Source organism: Pavona decussata, unplaced genomic scaffold (assembly GCF_977016875.1).
Source record: "Pavona decussata unplaced genomic scaffold, jaPavDecu1.1 SCAFFOLD_122, whole genome shotgun sequence".
In the NCBI taxonomy this organism is placed as follows: Eukaryota; Metazoa; Cnidaria; class Anthozoa; order Scleractinia; family Agariciidae; genus Pavona; species Pavona decussata.
In genome coordinates this window covers 1,145,001-1,156,590 of record NW_028145536.1, presented here as the reverse complement: position 1 = coordinate 1,156,590, position 11,590 = coordinate 1,145,001, and the positions used below count along the sequence as shown (strand labels likewise).

The window sequence follows — 11,590 nt, the reverse complement described above, 5'->3', positions numbered from 1 at the left end:
TAGCTGAGCGAGCCTCCCTACAATGTCACCATGTGATAATGTTACAAAGGCAAATTCATGAGGACGTTTGCGACTAGTGATTGCTTACGCGGGAGGTTAGAAACAAAAGAAATTGCAAACTGTCATCTCTAAAAGTGGTCGCGGTCGGTTATTAGAGGTGGTCGCTTACGAGAGGTTCCAACGTTATTTATTTCAATTGAATTCTTTATTCACACTATACAGAACATTTACACACAATTTATATTATAAACAGAAAACAGAAAGAATAAAGGAGTTACATTAAGCCATGAACAGATATGGTTCATGTGTATGCGGGTGTCCAAAGTACGTAAGAGCTAGCCACGGTCAAGTAAATGACAGCAAGCAAAGCAGCAGTGATTTGACTGGGAAATTTTTGGTATTTTGTAAAAGTGGTTGCTCAAGAGAGGTACATGGTTCCTTACGATTGGTGGTCGCCCTTGGGAGGTTCGACTGTACTAAGTTAATAGATCTTAAAAGCCCAGCTCGCCACGTCAGTCTCGCAGTAGAGCTCATTGGTATAATCATCAGCTGATCGATGCACGGAAGGTCGTCCCCGTCGGGGATAATTCATTTTTCGATTTCATTTACCGAGCTAAACTGTTACCGTCTTTCTTCCCCTGTCATCAAGAAAGTTATTATGTCCGTCCATGCCAGAAAGTGCAAGAGTAGGTTTTTTTTCGAAGTACCATAAACTGCCGCTTATAAGCCCCCCCGCCCCACCCCCCCTGGTTATTGGCCCATCTACCTGTGAACCGAAAAATACATCCGATCATAAGCCCTCCTCTAGCTTTTCTTGTTTTGAACTATAGTAAGAACTTTCACAGAACTCTGTACTACTGCAAACAGAAAATTGGAAGAATTATCGCGGAACAATAAGTTTATTACTCCCTTTTCATTATATAACCACCGTATGACTTTATTGTAAATACCATTTAAGTAAATTTTCAATGCTTTACTGTAGTTCCATTTTCTTTCGTGTCGTTAGTTTTCATTTTGTTCTAGAAATTGAAATGAATTTGATTTATTATGATGTTGTAAGGATTAATCAAAAACCAGTAAATAAAAAACCTATTTCGATCAACTCTGCTATAGCTCGTTTCGAAACGGTTGTTTCATTCCGGTTACCGGAAATGATCCCCAAATTGGACCGCAAATGATCCCCGATAGCCTCATCATAAATATAGAATGGAATGGACTCAAATTTGGAGAATGGATTTAAACTTTATACACTTCGTGTTTTTTCTTAATAACAACAGTCGTTATATTTAAACTATCTACATGCAAATTCGAATTTCACAACTTTAAAAATTACAGTGTAGTAGCTCAGAGCAACAGAACAATTTCCCTATCAGTGAACTGGAACATACATGTATATGATTTACTTTTACCATTATAATGCCTAAAATGTGCACGAATTGAACCAAATTCTATCAAATTAAAGAGCAGGTCAGTTAAGACTTTTGCAAGCTCTTTTCGAAAAAGGAAGGGGAATTGGTCAAATCGCTTGAGATGGCGGTCAAATCTCGCCCACTATCTTCGCCCTTGTTCGTAATCGGATCCTAGTCTTAAGCAAAGTAAACCTTTTAGTCTCGGTCGTCCAAAACGTTATCGTGTAATATGTTGATTTTGTCTTTCGTTTTTATTTTGCCGCTGCTTGGACTCCCAGTCTTTCTTTAAACAATTATTACAAAACACACTGTCGTCGGCATAGACCTGAAAAGACCATTGTCCCTCTCATAGTCCCCTTGGGAATAGCTGTAATTTTTTCCGCATTTTGGGCAAACTTGATCTTCAGTAATTCGCCCCGCCATACTTCAATTTTAATTCTTCGAGTACATATGTTCAGTTTTTGCGTCCATTTGCTGAAGGCGATGGTAGTGGCTTTCAGCTTTATGGCCCAACAAAGCAATGCTGTCGAAATCAGCTTCTTCTTGACTATGGTTATTTGGGTAGATTATATGTAAGCCTTCTCCTAAGCTAGACACCACAGCAACCGGAATATCGAGAATGTTCAGCAAACCTAGTAAGGCAACATAATCACCTCACTCGCAGTCCATGGCCATCCGTCGATTGTACGTCTTCCACCCACCATGATTCACGAATTCGATGCGTTCGGAATGGGAATGGATGGGTTACTTCGGGGAAAGCTTAGTACATCGATCAGTGTGGAGTTGTGATACTCTCTGAGAAGACTTTCCCATTCGATTGTTTTTGAGTTGTAATGTTAAAATTTATTTCGTATTGATAGCCATATTTGAAAAATGAGGAGTTTCGTAGATAAGTAAATTATATAAGTGTATGTTCCAGTTCATAGGTAAATTTTTCTGCTGCACTAAGCTGCTAAATTATATAAATTTTGAAAGTTGTGAATTTGCATTCAGATATAGATATAAGATATAGATATAAATATTTCGACTGGCGTACGTTATAAAAGAAAAAAAAAAAAAAAAAGAAAGTCTACAAAGTATAAATCCACTGTCCAAATTTGAGTCCATTCCATTGTATATTTATGGTGAGGAGATCAGGGATCGTTTACGGTCCAATTTGGGGATCATTTGCGGTCCTGTACAGATACAAGCCCCACCGTTTATAAGCCCATCTAAAACCCCTTACGAAGTTGTAGAAGCCCAGGGCTTATAAACAGCAGTTTACGGAATTACATTTAGCTTGAATACGAGCCCCAGAGGACACTCCTCCAGATCGTGTCCGTCTCTTTCGTGAGTGGCATCTAAAGTAATTTAAGAGCCGTTTCGTACGCCAGTAACTCCTAAAACCTCTTATGAGCGATTTCTTGTCATCGTTGTATGTATTCCTATTCCGGAATAGGGTCAATCGAACGCACACTAAGCCTCACTACGAAGCTGATTTAATTGACATTTCAGATAGCTTGAAGCCAAATCGTTTAATTCTTCGAGTGTGGCCAAATTATAAAAGTTGGTATAATGGGTGTGTGTGGCCGGTTTTAAAGACAGAGACACGAAAACTGGCCGTCGCGTGTTCACGTTCTTGATATTGGCCGATATCATTTTGTTGTTTTACAGGCAATGGCAATTAAAAAAATACCTTCAACGATTTCGAAAAGTTTTACAATGGCGAGATCATAGCGCATTTATGCGAAAAAACGGACTTCCTTGGCACTGCAAAAAAAAAAAAGTTTTAAATTTTTGTTATTGGCACATAATTTTAGAATAGGTTTTTTGACTTTGATTTTTCTAGGCAGTGTTTTCGTTCAGGACTTGCCAATTGCAATTGACATAGATAGATAATTACGGATGCTTTATTTTTTTCACTTTTAATTGTACAGTTTTCATTTATTTTTAAAAGAAATCCGTACAACGTAAAACAAAGTACATGTGGCACACGGTGTCAACGTAATGTTGATTACTGTACGAGAAGCTTTCTTAAAAAAAATTAAATAACAATAACAATAACAACAACAATAACAACAACAATAACAATAACAATAACAATAACAATAACAATAACAATAACAATAACAATAACAATAACAATAACAATAACAATAACAATAACAATAACAATAACAATAACAGTAATAATAGTAATAATAATAATAATAATAATAATAATAATAATAATAATAATAATAAAATTAAGGGTAAGTGTTGTTGACTCTTGTTCGCAAGCCATATAGCGGTTATGTAATGTTTAAAACACGAGCAGCAGTGTTTTATCGGGATTTAAACCCACGAGGCGCAGCCGAGTGGTTTTAGACCCGATAAAAAACGTGCTGCGAGTTTTTTTGAACGGCTTCAAAAACATTCCTGGAAAAGCGTGTGTCAAGAGAGTTTATAACAATGATGCTTTTGTGAACGTTGGAAATAAGTATACGAGAAAAACAGTTAACACCTCATACTAATAAGGAGGAGGTTTTAGCGGGTTTTAAAACCACTGCACGTGATGTTTTAACGACCATTTGATACGGGTCAATGAGCTTATTAATTATTATTGAGTTTTTGAAGTCTTTGATGAACTCACGTTAAGCAGGACAAATATATTCAACACATTTTTTATTACTAGATTCAGTTTTGTCTCTTATAACAAACACCACTACCACATGAAATGACCCTTGAAAGTATAATGTGCACTAAAACTGTTAGGCTAGGAGCAATCATAAATTCTTTCGCTCTTTTCCTGAGTGTTCAAACATAACGACACAGTGATTACCAAGGGAAATTGATAACTGTAAATTTCTTCTTTTAATTGTCTTCCGCTGTTTGCCAATCGTTCTGCTGATCAATGTCATCTGAAAATTTATACAACCTGAAATATGAAAGGAAAAATTTGTGAGAACTCAAGTAATGATCGAGGGTAGAAGTTCATAGGCCCTATGCAGGAATGGCTGACATTTTAATATTCTTTTGTTTGAATTCAAATTAGCCTCATTAACCTCGTTCTTGAATTCAAAAATCAAAGAATATTTTATCTTGAACGAGGCTAGTAGGGCTAATTTGAATAGTTAATGCAGGCAAATGTTTGAAATGTCCGTCATCTTTGCATAAACTCTATAGCTAATGATTAAAAACTGGATCACTGTATAATGCATTTCCAGGGATTTGATTGGCTTAGCGACCATGGCATATGGGCCACTATGCCATGCCCGAGAAAAAGCGACCATTAAATTGACTTCTGGTTGTTCTTGCAAAGCGAAAATGAGCAAGATCTAGCAATATTTCTTAATTATTTTCTAATAAAACAATTATTCCACTCACGCTTGTTGGATATGAGAAATCTATCTATCATCTCATATCCAACACACACTCTCCATTTTACAGTTGTGTGCTTAGTGATCTGGCCTTGGATTGGAAGCGAGGCTGGAGTGCCCTTGTTTGATACAAACCTCACTGTTTTTCATATGTAAATTCAAACAAGTTAGCGGAAGAACAGCATGATCTACATATGAAAAGCAGTGAGGTTTGTATCAAGACAAGGTCACCCCCAGCCTCGCTTCCAATCCAAGGCCAGGACACTAAGCACACAACTGTAAAATGGGCTATTGTTAAATGTATTTGTCAGTAGGGTGGAACATTTCGCCAACCGCCAATTATATTACCATGACAATAAAAGATGATGTTTAAAAACAGATTAAAAACGCCGGCATGCATTTCGATGGGTTTTGGCGCGTGCACACAAAAACAATTGAAACGCTGATCATTTTTGTCGAGAACACATTTCCTTTCTCTTTCTGAACGTTAAAGCCGCCCCTATGGCGTAAGCTTCTGGATATTTTGTCCACATTACACAAACTAAATGAGTAGAAATTGTCGCTAATTTATTCAGAAAACGCGAAATATAATTTATAAGTTCCGTTTTCGTTGGCGTCGTTAAAGGGTAAATTTGTTCTAAGGGTCTTTACCTTTTGGCGGAATCAGAGCGGCTAAAGAAGTTCTTCCTACCACCAGATCTTCCACCCCATCTGTTGCCTACAAATTTGTTGCTGCCGAAGCGTACGGTCTTCTGAAGACTGCATCCCCCAGCTCCACAGGGGGAACGGCGTTCGCGATCAACTATCTTGTTCTCGGCGATAGGCGAAGAAGAGGCCAAGAGGAGAAGACAGGCCAGAATGCAAAGCAGCAAAAGTTTGTTCATCTGAAAAAACGAAGAAAACACTCGGCCATCACAGAAAGTTATGTTAAAACTGCAGATATTGTTTTAGAATTTATTATCATTAAATGCGGTAGAAGTTAAAGGCGTTTTATAAAACGGGCTGCGTCTTACTACGTTTAAAGGCAAGCTGTTCCAGAGAGCAGAATCGTGGTATTGAAAACTTCATTGGCCTGTTTCAGTATTACGTCTAGGAACGAAGAGATTGCATTTCGAGTTCCCAAGGTTGTGTAAGTGCTGGGACTGAATGTAGTTTTAAAGATACGTTAACGTCTTTCTGGAGCAAGATTATGAAGGGATACAACACTTTACAGTGGCAGTCAATTTGCCGACTCAAAATACCAGCATCATCCTTCCTCACCTCAGAGCTTAAAGTTTGTTTGTTTCTTTTCAGACAGGCCCCCACTCATGCCTAGTCTGGGAAGATTTATTAGCTACTGATAATGACTGATACAGCGGCTGAAAGGTGGCTGAGAGTTCAGTAAACTGCTTGTAAAGTTGTAGAAGCATTCCATAAGAATAAATCTCTGAACAAAAAAATGACAAGAAAGCTATGACGCATGGATGTACTTGTTGTAAGTGTCGTCTTAAGCGAATATTATGAGTAAATCTGATGTTAAGACAAAATTTCGTTGGCGGATCAAGAAACCCAGTAAGGGTATAACGAGTCCAGCTCACTCCTTTTTTTTTTGGACGGAGAATATAAGAACGTTTAAAAGCGGAATTCTGCTTCCGGGAATGAAATTTGTAAAGCCTTTTTTTCTAGTGCGTATTCCTACTCGTTTCTGTTTACATTTCAGCAGATATGGGTACTACGTCAGCCTTCTGTGCTCAGTTGTGTGAGGCAAAAATAATTGAAATGTTAATTTAAGTTAACTTTAACCTTCAACTTTATTGTTATTTATGGGAAAGTAATTTACTACTACCCGCAAATAGCGGGAATGCCGGGAAGAAAACTCGGAAGAACCATGTTGATGAAAATTTAAGAACTGAAGGATGCAAATAAAATTTGATGAATTTAAATTAAATGATAAGTAAATATTAATTCGTGACTGATCAAATTAAGTTAGTGCTGACGTTCAGAAAAGACCAGGAAAACGAAAGCGAAGATTCGAAAGGTTCATTGGGTCTATATTTTGTAGTCTACAAGCCATAATAATTTAAAGTAATCGAATTTTTGAAGATCTAGAAGTTCGTTTTTGTTCTTAGAATGTGTATAAGCAACTTGTGTATTTGGTTTTTAAAATTGCTGTACTTGTAACAAATCGATTGCAGTTTACCAAGGTCTACACTCTTATACTGACTATAAGATGACGCCATAAATTGATCACAATTAAACTCAAGTGGAACCTCGAGCCGCAGTTTTTATGGCGTTATTTTATGGTCTATAAGAGTATAGACCATAGAAAAGTGTCGTCGATTTGTTTTTACATTAACTTGGAAAAAGTACGAGCGGAATTGTCTTTATTTTCTATTTGAGAAAACGCGCGCGTTACATTTGACGTCATTTTTATTGTCTGTACTTTATGAACAATTAAGCTACGAGCCAATCATTGCTCTGGAATTTTGACAGTTATTGTAAAATAGGGTTTTTCAGGGATAGTTCAGAATGATATTCCATAATTTTGCTCCGAATCTAGAAAATGAAGACTTTTGTATTTCCAGTATTGAGCGCATTATTAAAAGTAACCAACAGCAGCCGATCTGTTACTGAAACATTTGTGTGTGCGTGTTTTCGCTTTATTTTCTTTTATTGCTAGTAACCATGTTAAAGGAATTCTATAGCCAAAATATCAACGTAGTCTCTAGGTTTATTTCTTAGTTATTAGCAGATTTTATGTAAAAAAAAAAAGATATTAATGAAACCAAAATTACTGAAGACAAAAAATTCCTCGCGGTTTCAAAATTAGGCGGCTTTGAAAGTTTTGTCGTAAGAAGACTCGAACATTACAAAATCGGGGAATGTGATTTAGCTTGTGAACTCAAGGAGGACATCGTTTTAAACAATTTTCATCTCGAAGGCTCTAAATTCAAAATTAAAACTCTAATTTTTATCTTTCACTTGGGTGGATTAGAATTTAAAACTTGATATAAAAATGCAATTAATTTAAAACAACGATTTCTCTCACGTGCGCTCCCGCACGTTTGAAATGTTCTCCGTTTGTGATTCGATGAATTATTGATATCTCACAATGGCAGTTGTAGTGAGGACGAAGAATGAAATTTTGTGCTTCACCTATCCCTAAATGCTACGTTGAATTTTACGTGTAAGCTATGGATCTCTTGTCAAGAGTTCTTTGGCTACGTCATCCTCAAAAATAAGGCAAACAGATGTTCGTTCACTCATCCCTACATGAAAACGACATATGGATACTACAAGGGTTTTTAGAAACAACTTTTCGAATGAAAAGAAATCCGTTTTCAACTTACGATTCTGAATACAAAATGTGAAGTATAGAAATTTTGACTGGTTTTTAATCTGAATTTTCCAGGGCTTAATTTGGAACGTGTGATTAAAATTTATGAATTAGTAATTATAGTAGCGAGCATAACAGGAAGAAAACTGTTGATTGTGAACTCTGAGTTATATTTCCTCAAACGGAGAAACTATTACATCCGCTTAAGGAAGAGGAAGTGTTAAAATCCATCATTGTCTGACAAGTTTCCTTTAATTTGCTGCTTTTCCTGTAACTTACATTAGTTTTGTCTTTTATTTCGTAATTATTCTGTCCATGATGATATCAGAAATTTCTGATGCAGTTTTTCTTTCCCATGCAGACAAGGAACGTGAAGATTAGAAGTAAGTCGTAGAGAACCTTCAAATGATTCATCTTTTTTGAAGTATTCCGCGGATCTGTCGCTTTTAAAGGAAGAAAGGTCGTATAAATGTTCCGATTCAACGCGAGAAACGTAACGAAGATTTAGCCTATTATCCAAAAATGAAGAAAGTGAAGAAAACAAAACGAACAAAAATGAAAACTTGAAATTAGTTAGGGATTAGTAATATTCTAATATTGTTTTAAAGGGAGAAATAGTCGTATAAACATAGCAACTAATGAGAAATTTATAAGAAATGTTTCGGCGAAAGTTGACAAGGTGTTATGTCGCAAAGAATACAAAAACATAAAGAGTAGACCAAAATATCTGAACTAAAAATTTCAAAGTATATAAGCTGTGTGTTAAACTTACTAGGTCTTAAGCAAAATTACCAAAAAAAAAAAAAACAAGGCAAAAAAGGAAAAACGTTTTGAATATACGCAATGCATTTTGCGAGAAGTGTTTGAGGAAAGATTACCAGGTGTATTATTTTAAAAACATTTTCTTTGCAAAGAATAGTTTTACAACTTAATTATCGAAAACCCCTAAACTCCTCGTAATTTTATCTTAAATACCACTAAATATTCTGAAGAAAATGAATGAATTTTTCAAACGAACCTTGGCTTGATGGAGCACCGGTGATATTCCTTTTTCGGCTCAATGTGAACTGTAATGAAAATGTTTGAGTACAACATATGTATGTTACAGAAGCCAATGGGATAGCATTCGCGCGCGTTGAACATAACATCGCGGTTGAAAAAAACCGACAACAAAACTATAATAAATTCTTGTAGATAAAAGAACCAGGGTAATAATTATCAGTTATTTTACTGGTCATTGTTTTGAGGACTACGACAATTTGAGTATCACACAAAGAGCAGGCCGAATTGATGTTTTTCTTTTGTGGTAGATCACTTTAAAATATAATGCACGATCAATTCCGTGTCACCATGGGGGTGCTTCTTTAAGTAATAAATTTTCTAAACTGAGGCAACCTGTCGTTGTGTATTGTCTCTGGTAGGATCGAGATGCTTTGCTTGGCTCAAAGAACTTCTAAAGTATTTATAAAGGCCGTTAGTGAAAAACAACTTCAAATATGCTGCAAGTTTAGTTTCATAGTAACCTAAAAATCTGTTCGATTTTAGGTTCTTTTTCAAGGCCTTTAGATGAACTAAAGCGAACAATTTTGAATTTAAAACAGAAAGAAAAAAGAAAAAAAAGTCAAGCTAATTGTATTCGCTGCTTTCCTGTCTTGTTATTGTTCTACACCTGTTACCTTTGAGCATTCAAATATCTGCCTGAGCGGAACGCATTATCGCATATTGGTTCGTAACGTGTTGTTTGAATCCGGAAATCAACTGATGGGCAGACATGATAATTGTACCCTGCGTATGAAGAAAAATAACGGCGAGAAAATCAAATGCTTAACCAATAAACACATGCGAGTGTGGATTGTTGTGATCGATCCGGTGAACAGACAACGCGAAGAGTGATACCCATGATTTTCGCCAGAAACATCTACGACAATGAATAATTTCTTGAATGTACCGTTTGACGCAAGAAGGTTCAGTTCTGTCTTCTAATTTTTCTAATTAAAGTTGCTTTTGATCATGAAAAAGCAACGATAAAATCTGCATTTTCTTAGGGGAAGCGTCAAGTTAGAAATGTATAGTACTAATTAAAAATATCCAAATTTTTTTATTTATGATGAGAAGAAAACCAACAAACAAGCGAACAACCTTTAAAAGGAGATTTATTGTAGTGCTTCCATTTTTTTAAATTTCGGATATGAATTATTAAGGCTATGCCTTCAAATGTAAACAAGATGAATCGTTTACAACTAATGTAATGTGATGTTTGCTACAAACTAAAAATATTGTTAAAACGTCTAGAAGATGTTAATCATAGAAATATCACATTAAATAATCCTTTCAGATAAAGAAAATGTCCATTCTATTTTTTGCTTTACAACAAATATTTGGACAATTGTAAAAAAAAAAAAAAATTCTAAAATTGCGTCCGTGTTTGTCAATACCTAAAGAGCGTAGCAATGAGCCAAGTTTGTTTTTTTGCGATGTTTTTGCAGGCAAATATTTGTATAGTCAGTATTTATGGCCGAATCAACTTTCAGCGGTTGAAAGTGGTACTGAGCAAGTTTTAATAAATACTTAAGATTCAATAACCGTTTTTTCAACCGATACGGCAAACATTTGCTTTAAATAGAGGATCAAAAAAACGATCGAATAGTCAAGACTCCGCCCAGTTCAACGATATTTAAAGTTTGTAAATAAATTTTCAGATATAGTATCGTAATTAAAATGAATACGAAATTAACCTTGTGGACCAGTTTTTTGAGCTCGCCCTCTCCATTTTTTTAAATTTGCAATTTACAGAGGCAGTATGCATGTTTCATTAAGTTATTAATAATAGCTACCTCGCCGAACTTTCTTTTTTTTTCCCTTCGACTCTTCTCTTTCAAGCTGTTTGACTTTCAGCTGAAATGAGAAACGTTTAAGTAATGCCTTAAAGGACTCTCATATGTTGTCAATTTACTTTTCAATAAGAGAAAGTGATAAATATGATACGCTTAGGACAATAGCATCGAACTGAACTACCGTGAAATCATTTAGACTGAGTTTACCTTTTTAAACGCCGAGGGAGAATACTTTGTACTGGTCAAAGCTAAGCCTTTGATCACGAAGCTTCAAGACAGCAGTTGTTTTTTGGGTTAACAAACTTAGAACTCCCCCATGGTCTCTTAATAGCTTATTTCAAGCTAATAAACAGGACCACCCGTAACGTTGTTAATAATTGATTTTCTCTATGGGCACGTAGGACTAGTGGGGAGTCTGCGAAACCGAAAGAGGATTTTACCGAAAATGGGTGCTTGGATTCATTTAATTAGCCGGCTATGGAAGTATGTATCTACTTAAAATACTTAAAGTGTTGTCTCCTGTTTTCTCAAATCGTTTTGTGGCCTTTCAGGCATAGGTTTGGAAGATGATGCAGATCGGGCCCGATCTGTTCGGATGTTTTAGCTGAAACCTTTTAAGTTTTAGGAAACAGTTCCTTATTCCACGACAGTTATTGAACCATACCCTTGGAGAAATCTGTTAGAGATCATCAG

At 35.9% G+C, this 11,590-nt stretch overlaps 1 long non-coding RNA gene across 2 annotated transcripts; it reads right to left on the bottom strand.

Moving 5' to 3' along the window:
• Positions 1-4,035: 4,035 nt before the first annotated feature.
• Positions 4,036-11,205, bottom strand: LOC146469552 (uncharacterized). Of its 2 annotated transcripts, none has more exons than XR_014867204.1 (3): positions 11,105-11,205; positions 5,399-5,631; positions 4,036-4,305 (listed from the first exon to the last, which is right to left on the bottom strand). It is a non-coding gene; the product is annotated as an uncharacterized LOC146469552 (long non-coding RNA). The 2 variants fall into 2 exon arrangements; XR_014867203.1 differs by lacking the exon at positions 11,105-11,205 and adding an exon at positions 9,082-9,216.
• Positions 11,206-11,590: the final 385 nt, after the last annotated feature.